This window comes from Eulemur rufifrons, chromosome 2, assembly GCF_041146395.1.
Source record: "Eulemur rufifrons isolate Redbay chromosome 2, OSU_ERuf_1, whole genome shotgun sequence".
In the NCBI taxonomy this organism is placed as follows: Eukaryota; Metazoa; Chordata; class Mammalia; order Primates; family Lemuridae; genus Eulemur; species Eulemur rufifrons.
Genome location: NC_090984.1, coordinates 116,312,115 through 116,325,748, shown reverse-complemented (window position 1 = coordinate 116,325,748; position 13,634 = coordinate 116,312,115). Strand labels below are relative to the sequence as shown.

The window sequence follows — 13,634 nt, the reverse complement described above, 5'->3', positions numbered from 1 at the left end:
CTTTTTATAGTTCCTTTCGTTGAAATGCAGCAATGGCTCCTTTCAACAGGTATCCAAACATGCATGGGACAGCAGAGACCAAAGTCACTTCCTGCTTTGAGATCTTTTAATATTTTACTAAAGTCACATTGCATTGTCTTTATTTACTTAACTGTTTATTTTTTATACCAGGTTGTAAATTTCTTAAAGGCAGAAGCTATATCTTAACTCAGGTCCCTATCCCAAGCCTAACACACTGCCTGGCACTTAGTAGGGACTTGATATATTTGTAGGATTAAATGAACAAATGAATTAAAACTTTAGAACTAGCACTTATCATTTGGGTTTTTGCATATATGTATACACAGTATACATATCTGTACATATGTACACTATTCACAAATATATCTGTATTATATATGTACCATAAATTGTGGACTCTTTATCTCTAGAACCAGACACCTAGGAGGGACTCAATAAATTATTAATGAGCAAAGATGGATAAAAGGAAGAAAATCGGGGAGAGAAAGAGGAAGAAAGTGGTAAGTAATCATGAAAGACAACATATAGAACAGATTGGAAAAAATGTTTGAGCCTATTTGTGCGTTGCTGAATACAACAAAATCTTAGCAGTCGTAGATTTAACTTTCATGTTTTCAACTATTTGAGAACAGCCAGAAAGTTCCCTGACAAATAGTCATCTGTAATTATGCCAAGGATGTGAATAAACCCCATTTACATTTCAAACTTGTACAGGAGAGATGGTCATTTGGCTGGTTAATAAGCCCACGTGAGCCCCCGGAAGCCTCATCAAAGCACAGAGGTCTCGTTCTTTATTTCACACATACACCTGACTGTTGCTGCAGCGACTCAGATAATTGAGCAGGATGGATATAAATGAATGGTCTCCAACCTCAACTGATCCTAAGGCTACATTTCTCTAGTAAGCTCTTCTTCTACTCTCTTCAATTACAGTTACATGCTCTTCCAAACGCCCCACACGCTCACCCCTTCCTGATACCTTAAGAAGCCATCTGTTACGGACTGAATTTCATCTCCCTCAAAATTCATATGTGGAAAACTTAACCTCAAAATCCAACTGTCCCTGGAGATAAGGCCCTTTAAAGGATGATTAAGTTAAAATGAGGCCATTTCGGTGGTGTGCCCTAATCCAATCTGACTTGTGTCCTTTTAAGAAGAGATTAGGACACATAAGAGACACCAGCAATGTGGGAACACAGAGAAGAGGCCATGCGAGGACACAGAGAGAAGGCAGCCATCTGCAAGACAAGAGAGGCCTCAGGAGAAGCCAAACCTGCCAACACCTTGAACTTGGACTTCAAGCCTCCAGAACTGTGAGACAATAAATTTCTGTTGTTTAAGCCACCCAGTCTGCAGTACTTTTATGGCAGCCCGAGCAAACTAATACACCATCATAGAGGAAATCCTGTAAGAGTTAAGAGTGTGAGCTCTGCAATCAAGCAGTTCTGAATTAAGACCTTGGCTCTGTTACCAGCCTCCAAGGGGAGGTTTTTCCACGTTCTTGGTGGATCGTAGTTAGGAAAAGAATTTCAGGACATACCATGTAAGCCAAGCAAGCAACAGCTTTTCATTGAAAGTGAAAGTACACTCTCAGGAAAGAGAGCCAAAAGACAGCAGCTGCACTGGGAGGTAACGGTTTTAGATCTTTTGTAATTTGACTAATTGAGGGGAGGAATATTCAAGGTCAAGGCGTTGGCTGTTCTAAGAGTTTGGGTAGTAATTCCTAGAATTGGGTTCCCTCCCTTTTTCATACTTTTTATTGTTGTCTTGGAACTGTCATGGGGATTTCAAGGGCAGAGAAATTTTAAAACCACAATGTAAATGATAATATCATTAGCCAAAGTTCAGGTAAGGTGGGGAGATAGCCGACAAGCTGGTCAAAACTGGTTCTTGCCTGTGGACCCCCTAGTTAGCTTCTCCCTGAGGGTTGTTTCCTTTAACAGCTGCACCCAATCTGCAAGCCCCTGCATGTGGCCTCAGCCCTATCTCCTAGTCTCGTATTCTAACAGCTCTATCTCTGCTTAACCCCAGTTTCCTCATTGGTAAAATGGGGATAATTATATCAATTTCATAGGGCTACTGTGAATAATAAATCAGCTACTGTGCAAATCACTTAGCACAGTGCCTAGTACATACTCAACATATAGTCGATATCAAACACCTACTTGCGTCTCCTTTCCTTTTCCTTTCAAACGCCAATTCTACCACGTGGGCCCTCCATCCATCAGTTATCTCTCCCTCTTTACTAAATCATTCCCACCAGCATTCAAACAAACTCTAGAGTCTCCCTTGTCAAAGGAAAACAAAAACCTTCCCCCTAACTTTCCATTCCCCTCTAGCCACTGGCCTCTGCCTTCAGAGCCATGATTACTAAGAGTTGCACACACATTCTCACCACCCATCACTTCCTATTCTTCCTTCCACTCACTCTGGTCTGGCTCCCACTTCCACCACTGCACTGAGTCTGCTTTATCCATGATCACCTGGAGCTTCCAGATGGCCAGAGCCAATGGGCACTTTCCGGTAATCACTTTACTAGACCTTTCAGGCACTACCATACAATTGATCCCTCCCTACTTCTTGAAACTCTCTTCCTTTGACTTCTCTGACATCACATCCGCCTGGTCTTCCTCCTCTGGAATGAATCCTTCTCAAAGTGCTTTGCCACCTCCTTGAGGTTTAAATGTAGGAATTTGTCAGGGCTCTGTCCTAGGCTCTCAGTTCCTCTCTCTCACTATTCTCTCCAAACCAATCCCATCCATCCATAGGGCTGTCAGCACAGTCTATGGGCCATCTGCTCCTAAATGTATATCTCCGTCCCAGATGGGTATCTTGTTTGAATAACAGACCTCCTCTATTCAATTCCTCCACTTAGAAAACTTATAATCTCAAAGTAAACATATCTAACAGTGAACTCTTGTCTAAAAGAAACCTACTCCACCAAGTCACTCGGGCACAGTGTTCTGGAAATTATCCTTGACAGTCCCCGTTTCCTCTTCCTCACTCCCCTAATCCAAGCCATCACTAAGTCCCATCCCTGAGTCCCACCGACGCTGCCACCAAAACCCATCTCCAAATGGTCCCCTGTTCTTTATCGTCACTGTCATTACTCAGCATCACCGTCTCCTGATTGATTCTCTTAACTCAGCTTCCGGATTCTCTCTTGCCTCTCTCCAGTTCTTCCTCCTCAGAGCAGCCGAAAAGATCTTTTTAAATTATAAACTGCTTCATGTAACCCCCTGCTTACAATCCTTCAGTGACTGCTCCTTGCCCTCGGAATAAAATCCCAAATCCTTTACGTAGGATTCAAGGTCCCTGCCTGTCTTCCAACCTAACGTCATACCACAAGAGCCAGCCATGCCGGCTCTTGCCCAGTCTTACTCTAACTCACAAAGCAATGTTTTGCCTGAAAACCGTTATATGTGCTTGTCCCTCTTCAGAGTGCTTTGCCCTCCACGTATGTTCTGACTAACTCCTACTCATACTTCAAAGCTGACCGTAAATGTCACTTCCTTGTGGAGGTCTTTGCCGACTTCCCTGCCTGAATGGATTCCCTGGTCCCTACCCCCATTGTTTTCTGTCCAATGTCCTAGACTGTAGTAAGCACAATTTAATTATGTGTTTATTTGGGTGACTTTACTATCTCTTACAAGTGGACAGTGAGCTCCAAGACCCATGTCTCTTGGCCACCATGTATACGCCCAGTGCCTAGAAAGTACTGCATCTGCCGAGTTCCTAGTGAGGATAAAAGCAGAAGAGGCAGGCAGGAGAGAGTGGCTTTATGCAGCAGTTAAACTTTGTTTGTTTATGAAAATAACCAAGAAAATCAACTGTTAAAGCAGTAATGAAAATGAAAGAAAAACAAAAGGGTCTAGGGAAGTGATGAGTTTTACTTGTGCACACACAACTCTAATCTCTGTTCTCTGCTATTTTACTACCTGTCTTACTCCCACCATTTCTTAGAAGCTTTGCTGCATTTTGAGAGAAAGAGCCACCAAAGCAAAAATCAATAATATTGTATCTACTAAAGTTTTGTTACAAAACTTTAACAAAATTGGGATATGATATGTTAAGTTTTAAATCCTTTTTCTTTAAATCTTAGGCATTTTCCTATGTCACTAAATATTTTTAATAGTGATCCATTCCTATTTTTAAAAAATGTAATTATCTATGCTACCATAAAAGCAAAAAATTGAGCAGAGCACGGTGGCTTGCACCTGTAATCCCAGCACTTTGGGAGGCTGAGGCAAGAGGATCACTTGAGCTCAGGAGTTTAAGACCAGTCTGAACAAAAAGCAAGACCCTGTCTCTATACAAATATAGAAAAACTAGCTGGGCATGGTGGCACGCACCTGTAGTCTCAACTACTCAGGATGCTGAGGTGGGAGGATCACTTGAGCCCAGGAGTTCGAGGCTGGAGTGAACTGTGATTGCATCACTACTCTCTAGCCTGGGCAACAAAGCAAAACCGTTTCTCAAAAGAAATTTTTTAAAAGAGCAAAAACTTCAGGTAAGCACAATGAAGAATATAAAAATCACCTAAAGGCTCACCACTCAGGGGCAATTGTGTTAACATTTTGGTGTATTATCCTTCTAGAAAATTTTCTCTGCATAAACATACATTTACAAAAATGGGATTAAACTGTGTACAGTTTTAGAATCTGTTTTTCTCATTTTCCATATCAAAAATACATTTCTATATGATTATTTTAATGGGCTTATAATTTCCTTTATGTAAGAGAATCATAATTTATTTCACCAATCAGCTATTTGTGAGATTTTGGGTTAATTTTCCACTATTCTATTCAACGCTGCAAAGAATATCCTTCTAGATACCATATATGCACACATCTTTAATTATTTCCTTAGAATAAATTTTTAGTTGTGGAAAAGCTGAATCAAACAGGAAACACTCATTTTAAGGCTTTTGGTAAGAATTGAGAAATAACCCTTCTGAAAGTACCTGTTTACATACCAGCCCAGTATATATATCATTAAACATCAATGATAACATTCCACTATGTATTAGGTACTCTATATACGTTATTTTTAATCCTCACAACAGCTTTGCAAAGTGTTTATTATCGGTCCCATTTAAAGTTGAATAAACCAAAGCTCAAACACAGTAAGTGACTTGCCCAACGGCACAAAGATATTAAGTGGTAGAACAGCTAGCTAGCTTAACTGGCTGTAGGCCATGCTTTCCACCAGGCTACATTGCTCTTTAATTATTTTTACTGAGTTAATAATATTCAATCATTTGGAGACAGTATGAAATATTAATACTTCCCCTGTTCTATTATTTGACATTTAGGTTGTTTCCAATATTTCATTAAGTAACAGTGCAGTGGACAGATGAAATATTAGACGAAATCTGTTTGTTTGTTGTTTGTTTTTTCAGAAAACACAAACCAAAACATGTTTACTTTACTAGTCCCACCCTTTTCTTCTTGAAAAATCAGCTCCCTTTCATCCTTCAAGGATCCATCTTAAGAGTCACATCATTCACGAAGGCTGCTAATTGACTTTAGACATTATCAATAGCTCCCTTTCTGACTACCCAGAGCACTTATTATCTGCTTCCAAATTTTGTCTCTTCATTATATAAATGTCACTGATTGTAAACTATTCTGGATGGTTTTAAATTAGTTTCATGTTTGCAAATCTAGGTTCCCTAACAACACTTTAAGATCCTTGAAGATAGAACTACCTTATATTTTATTTGTAACTCCTCCCTTAGGACTTGTCACATGCTAGGGACACAGCAACAAAATGAATTGAAAGTTTGAATGTCAACCATCTTACGTCCTATTGATATTCTCCAGAGAAATTCTTTAAGATTCTAATATCATTTAAACAAATAAGTAATTTCCGGATAAAATTTCCTTGTATCACGTGTAAATACTATAGTACTCTTTTTCATGATTTAGTTATATTTACTTCCATCTGTTATTCCAATAAAACTGCAAAAAAATTTTTATAGGTTCTTCATTATCATCTGCAGCACTTATTTTTTTTTCTGAAAATATCGGCCACTCTGATTTTACTTTTCATGACTTGGACCCCCAAACACGCTGGGTACGTGTCATGGAGTTGTCATGACGCCCTGCAGAGGGCCCTGGGAGGGAGTGTGAGTTCCCACCTACCGCTATGTGTGACCTCAAGCGAATCATTTAATATCTCTGAGCCTCAGGGGTTCTGGTTTGTTTGTTTTGTTCTGTTCTGTTTTTGCCAAATGAGAAGTTAAGTAATACTTCCCCCACACCCTTTGCAAATGTTGGTGATTAGTGTTGTAGATTTGATAGTGTATGTCCTAATTCCATCTTATTTTTTATTGGTTTCTTCTTGTACTGCATAACGTCTGAGACTTTATGGATTTGCTCTCATTGCCCCCTTTTAAACTATTCATCTTCTTTTCAGTCTAATCTTTCATTGAGAAATAATAGATATAAATAAAGAGGCTTTGGACATATTTATATAACTATTCACCACAATGGTTTAGGTAAAAATCATGCCTGATACCTTTTTAATTTCTTTTCTTGATTAGCAGATCAGGAGGGAATCAAATATCCTTCTTAATTACCACTGCACATCTGTCTTTATTCACTACTTTTGTGTCTCTTATGTTCGATAGATCCCAAGAAGTCTTGGTCCTATTGGTTCTGTCTAGAAATCATCTCTAGGATCTAATCTCTTCTCCATCCACACTGGCATCACTTCAATTCAAGCGTGTGCAATCTCTTTCCTAGATTAACTGCTGTGATATCCAGACTGATGGCCACATGACATCCAGAGTAGCGTTTCTAAAATTCAAATCTTCCTCATTTTCTGCTGGTTGCAATCCAAGCAGTCAAGTTAGCATACCAAGCCCAGCATGATCAGCTCCCTGCTCTCCTGTCAGGCTTCATCTTCTGCCTCTTTTCCTTCTGCACCACATGTCAGCCACACTGACTTGCAGAAACTCAACTCATGATGCTCTTCTTTCTCCATGCCTTTGTACACATTCTCTACTACGGGAATGCAATCCATACTTCTCTGCCTGGCCAATGCCTAAGAATGCTTCAAAGCTCAGCTGTGCCCACTTTGACTGTAGATGACTAACCTTTCCCACCACAAGCTGCAGTAGATGCGTCTCCTCAGCACTTTCATAGCACACAGGGCTTCTCCCCATCACGGATGGCACTTATTCTGCATGCTAGAATCATGAACTCAATGGCTGTCTAGGCTATCAGAACCTTGAGATCAGAAATGATCTCTTTCATTTTTGTACACCCAGCATTTAATAAGTGTCTGGTCCTAAATAAATGTTTGTTGAATGAATGAACGTATGTACACACCTAATGGGTGTGGTGCGCACCATCTGGGGGATGGACATGCTTCAAGCTCTGACTCGGGTGGGGCAAGGGCAATAAATGTAACTTAAACATTTGTACCCCTGTAATATATTGAAATTAAAAAAATTTTTTTTAAATGAATGAATGAATAAATGAATGGATGAATGAACGTGTCACATGACTCTTGGTACAATAAAGTCATTTCAAATTTAAATTCCTTTCATGGAGGTTCTGGATCTTGGATATGACACTAAAGTTTCCTCTACCTCCTCTTCCTACCACTTGTAGAAAGAACGCTTTTTATTGCAAGAACTACCTGTATCAATTTCTTCCCAAATCCCCCAATTCCACCACTGTCCATATTGGAGTATGGAGCAGGTCTGGCTGACTAAAGAGATGAGGATGGAATTGCATTTGCAAGGACAGTGCAAGAGCAAAGATACCGATTCCAAGAGTCAAAGGAAAAAGCAGACAGCCTCTAAGGAACTAACAGTGTGAGAAGCTACGCGTGGCCTTACAGTGTGGCTACAGGATGTGACTACAGGATGATATGCACCCCACTCTCACCCTGACCAGCTCAGAGAACAGTCAGAGCAGAGGCATACAAACATTCTTCCTTCTCTGAATCAGTCTTGACTGAGGATCAGAGTTATGTACCTCTAGGTGCCCTTCACAGAGGCAACCCTTGGGAAGAAGCTTTTGAGAAAAATAATTTGGGAGTATAAAAAAACACAGGGCTTAGCTCAGCTAACATTGGCCTTAGTCTATTTGCAGAGAATTAGGCTCCCATCCTCCGTTGGGTAAGGACCACAGAGAAGAGCCCCTGAGTTCAGAAGGTGCCCAGGCTACCCCAGTGCAGGACACACATCACCCAGCTTCAACAGTCACCATCTGTCTTCTTGCACTCTCTCTTTCTTTGCTTGAGTATTTAAAGCAAATCCTATTCATCATATTATTTCACTTGTAAATATTTTAGTATAATCTCCGACCAATAAAGACATTTATAACATAATCACAGTACTATCATATTATCACACTCAGCAACATTAACAAGTAAGTCCCTTAATATCAGGAGTCAAACAAGATTTGAGGGGTATTTTCTAAATTCCGTAGGCACCCCCACCTCATTCCCTTCCAGAGTCACAGCTATCACTTGCACTCACCGTGCTAGGGAAGACCATGAGCACATGGTGAAACGGGCCTCAGGGTTTCTTTATTTTCCTTTCTAGCCCCATGTTCCAGCTTCCCCAAGCCTTTCACCATTCCCTTCATTATACACCTGTAATGTGCTGCGGCTACTACAAGAATCACCTCGACCCTCTTTCTCACCCCACCTCCAACTATTAGAGCTTTTTACACACACACAAAATCTGTTTTAGAGATGGAAAAATGGAGGAACCAAGAGTCCGAGTCACACAGAAAATTAGAGTCACAACCAAAACTGAAACCACAGGTGTCATTTGAATTCTGGCTCCTCTACTTACTAGCTATGAGAACTTGCTTAAACTGAACTTCTCTGAGTCTCAATTTCTTAACCTGTAAGATGGGGGTGATAATATCTATCTTATGGGGCTGCTGTAAGGATTTTAAAATATTACATATAAACTACAGAGCACAATGACTGGCACAGAGTAGATGATAAATTACTCCTGTAATTAGCCATTACGTGTGAGTGCCTCTCCTTCCCCTTTCCTACGCCACTACATTGTCCCTTAAAATGGAGTAACCTGTAGAGTAAGGAAGACACACCAGTGATCTTGCATCAGTAAAATTAATAATAACCCCTGCATGTGTGTGCATGTGTGCACACACACACACACACACACGTGTGCACTCTACTACTGCATCTGGTACTAAAATTCAGTTCTATCTTCAGAGACTCATCTTTTTAAGAATAATAAATAAATGCAGCTAGCAATAAAGATATTCAGAAATGCAGATGTGGGGAGAACAAAGCAACAACGCATTGTTCGGGGAGTTCTAGTGCAGAAGCCAAGTTCTTTGCAAATCCTTGATCAAAGAATGATACTTCTCCTTTGAGCAAGGTCATCCTCTTTAACTGAAAGCAAAAGCCACATAAAAGATACAAACGAAGAGTGGTGGAAAAGGATACACATAGGTAGAGAACCAACACAGTCCAAAGGATGTCAGATACCAAATGGCATTATTAAGCTCTTCCAAACATTTGTATACTTACGTACATAGTCTTCAGTCAGTTTTAGTTCCAGGTAGCAAACTTTACCAGGCACTTCCAGCAGACAGGAGAGGCCAGCAAAGAACACTCTCACCCTTTGGCAAGTGACTCCAACACTATGATTATCATCATCATCATATCATCATACATCACATTTGTATTGCCCTTTACATTTTTCAAAGTATTTCTGCATACATTATTCAATCAAGTTTTTGAGCATTTAACTTGTGAAAGGCAGTAAGTCAGGGATTCTAGGGAATTTTAGACATTCAGCAATAAGTTAAGCAGTAAAGGTGAAGGGAAAGATATCAGTGTTCTTATTCATTCATCAGCCATTGATTGACTAGGCTCTTTGAGATGCTGATAAATCAACAATAAAGAAGACATAATCCTCATCCTCTAAGTCACAATAATCACAATATAAAAATTCTAAATTCTGAGTGTTTACTGTGTGCTAGTAAACATAAAAATAATAGCTGTATTGTTATTATTCCCATGTTACAGATGAGAAAACCAAGGCTAAAAGAGGTTAAGTAACTTGCCCAAGATCACGTAGGAGGTAAATTATAGAGCCAGTTTCTGATATGTCAACTATAAAGAGAGACACTTGAACTAGTTGTGGTCCATTGCACATTTTTAGCACCTTTTAAAAATACATAAAGTCATCCAGTTAGCTTTCATGCATTAATTAGTAAGACCTAGCCACTTGCCAATTTGAAAAGGTCTAAACATGGAAATACTTCATCTTCCAGAGATGGGGCACTTTTAATAAAGAAAAGAGGGGAAACAATTTATTTAAGTCAAAAGCAGTTGCCATTCTGATTTCTACTGTACTATCGGTCAGGAGAGCTTGTGCTAGGAACTTTGAAGGTCAAATTCATTTCACGGTATGATGGAGAAAATGATAAAGGCAGTGAATTTTCTTCAAGTTGCATATTTGCTGGATATTAGTAATAACTTTGAAATGGAATATGGAGCTGTATTCTATTGTGATACAACCAGGTTAGGTTATAGAAGCTTGTTTTTAAGCTTCCTGAACAGCTTCCTCAGATCAAGATTTTGAAATTAAAGAATCTAAAAGGTCAAATTTTAAGCACCTCCCGCCCCATCAAAAGAGTGATTCACAAGCTTATACTAACGGATGGGACAAGATATCTGAATACTGCACTTGAAACTGCAAGGGGAGGAAAGAAACAAGAGCATTACTGATCTTTTCAAGAAAGTCTAAATCCAGATACACGGATTTAGAAAGTGAAAAGTAGAGAACGCTTTAATCTCTCGTTGCTAAACTTCACTGAGCACTCTATTAAAAAAGCATCGATTTTTTTAAGAATTGAGGAGCTATTTGGTAGAAATTAAATAATTTCAGAGATATACAGAAGCTGATGACCACAAATCATTCTTTAAGTTTCTACAATTAAGTGTAATACTGAAGACATATCCGAATTATCAACCATCTAGCCCATCGATGTGGCTAAGTTCCAAAAGAAAATGATAGTGCTGGAAATAAATTCTACTTCCTAAGAAGACACAGATATCCCAGAGCTGCTTAAATAAGAAGATGAATTGTAGCCAGCACTGTCCTTAAATGTGTGGTGATGTGGACAACCTCCGGGAAATATCTGGAATCCTACTTTCTTGTGGAAGTGCATTGGCTTCCATGACAGTGCTAAAATTCAAGTTGAGATTCGTGATTGACCTGGTGTTAAAAGTCAGATGTAGTTCGATTCAGAACATACTAGACAATACTTAAAAACAACTCAGTCCATCAAACAACAAAATTTTCTTTAACTTGATCAAAACTGAACAATTAAATATCAACAGTCTTTGAGGACTGTTTTCAAGACTCTTAAAAATACAATAACTAGTATTTTTATAGTAGTTACCATGTGCCAGGCACTGTTCTAAGCACTTTACCCCTTTAACTCGGATAAGCCTCAAAACAATCTGACGAGGTAGGTGCTATTTTCATTCCCCTGCCCTTATTTTTTTTATAAATGAGAACACTGAGAAAATTGTTATCAATTTAAAAAATTCATGCAGTCCATGTATAATTTGTTCTTTCGCACATTCAGCAAACGTTTATCAAGGGTAAACTATGTGCCAAATACTTAGCATAGAACAGTGCCCAAGATGGCCACAGCCCCTGATCCCATGGACCACACGGGAAAGGATGAAAAGTAAACAAAAAGGACAACACATATTTTTTAAAGACCCATAAAGATATATATAGGGGCTAAAGTATAGAATATAGAAGCAGTTAGGGAATACCTTTTGTTCATAGGATGGTCGAAGGCCTCTCAGAAGAGATGATATTTAATTAAGGATGAGAAGATGCCAGACATGAAAAAGCAGGAGAAAGAAGTTCTGGATCCAGACTAAAAAGTAAGTCATCTAAAGATGGTCATCTAAATCATACACCCCTGAAATGTCACTAAACTACAGTAAAAGAATTTTTTAAAGACAAGAAGAAAGAAAGAATAGGCAAGAAGACACGAAGCAACATAATTTTAGAATCTTGAAAGCCAATAGACAAGTTGACTTGGCAGATCGGAGAAAGTCAGATCCCAGGCCAGCGGCAGGGAAGCTAAGAACCAACTGAAGAGCATCGTAGGACTCTCAAAAGGCACAGAACTGGCAGCACCAGATACCTCTGGAACTAGAGGTGACAGGCAGAAGCGGGGAGGCCTAAAAAGCAGGGATTGGCTGAAAACTGTTTAAGAGCAATTGAAACCCTAAGTTATCTCCCCTACCTCACCTCTCTGAGAGAGCACCTCTCCCCACGTCATCAAAGCGAAAGTTCATGGGCTAGAGAGACTATTCGTTAGAGGATCTCTGGAGCGGTAGACACGAAATGCAGTTGAAGACAGGGGTAACATACCTGAACCAAGGGAATTTGCTGGCTATATGAAGTGTAAATGCTGAATACCGAGCTAAGCCAACCCCTGCCCCCTCAACACCCAGCAGCCAGACCCTTGCCTTTCAGGGTGGAGATTGGAAGCCTCTTTTTCTCGACTTCCTTTTGTGAATCTGACCAAAGAGGAAAGGTCTGAAGACAGTGACACCAGGGATTGCCCATTAAATGGCCCTCCAACCTGCCCAGGTTAGTTTCTTACTTGCAACTTAATCACAAGTAGACAGCAAAGGAAGGTCAGCTCTCTAAAGAAAGCCTCTACCGTGTAAGACAAAGCAAAAGGAACAGAAAATCAACTTGGGAAAAAGAATCTATATAGAAGAAAACCTTAGTTGTTTTTTTTTTTTGTTAACTGTTTATTAGTGAGCCATGATTGTACCACTGCATTCCAGCCTGGGCAACAAAACGAGACCCTGTCTTAAAAAAAAAAAAAAACCTATTATTAATACAAGAAAGATAGGATACTGTACACCATGAATGAATGTAATGTTGATGTACTATCTTTAAAAAAAATAGAAAGAGTTCTTGCATATTAAAAATGTAATCCCAGAAATAATCAATACAAGGGCTAGAAGATACAGTTGAGGAAAATTCCCCAAAGTACAGCAAAAAGACAGAGACAAAATCAAAGAGAAACAATGTCTGACTATAAGGAGTTCCAGAAAAAGGCAATGGCAAAACCAGAGGAGTTAAAATCATTAACAAAATGAGTTAAGAAAATTTTAGATAACGGCAAATTGAAAGGACCCACCGCAATGAGTAAAAATAGACACATAACAATGCACGTCATTGTGAAATGTCAGAAACTGGGGACAAAGAAAAGATTTTATATGCTTCTGGAGATTTTTTAAAATTTCATATCACTTAGGAAAGATTAAGAATCAAAACGGCTTTGGATTTCACCAAAGCAATACTGGAAGCAAGACAATGATGAAGCAATGCTTTCAAACGCCTGAAATAAGGTATCCCCAAAGTAGAATTCTATATTCAGGCAAACCACAAATCAGGGGTGAAGGCATGTCTGGACATTCATGGATAAGTCCTTTCTCCCGGGAGAAGGAAGACCCAGTGGTGCCTCAGGCACAGAAGGCAACCAGCGGAGATGAGAGCGGTGTGGTGCAAGAGACAGACTGCTGGAAGTTGTCATCACCAAGGGCCCCCTACTGTGCTT

General features: G+C 39.5%; 1 protein-coding gene across 2 annotated transcripts in view; it reads right to left on the bottom strand.

Annotated features, from left to right (window-relative positions):
* The window catches only part of UNC79 (unc-79 homolog, NALCN channel complex subunit), a 221,942-nt gene that overhangs the window by 191,154 nt on the left and 17,154 nt on the right, over positions 1-13,634 (bottom strand). The window lies entirely within an intron of this gene.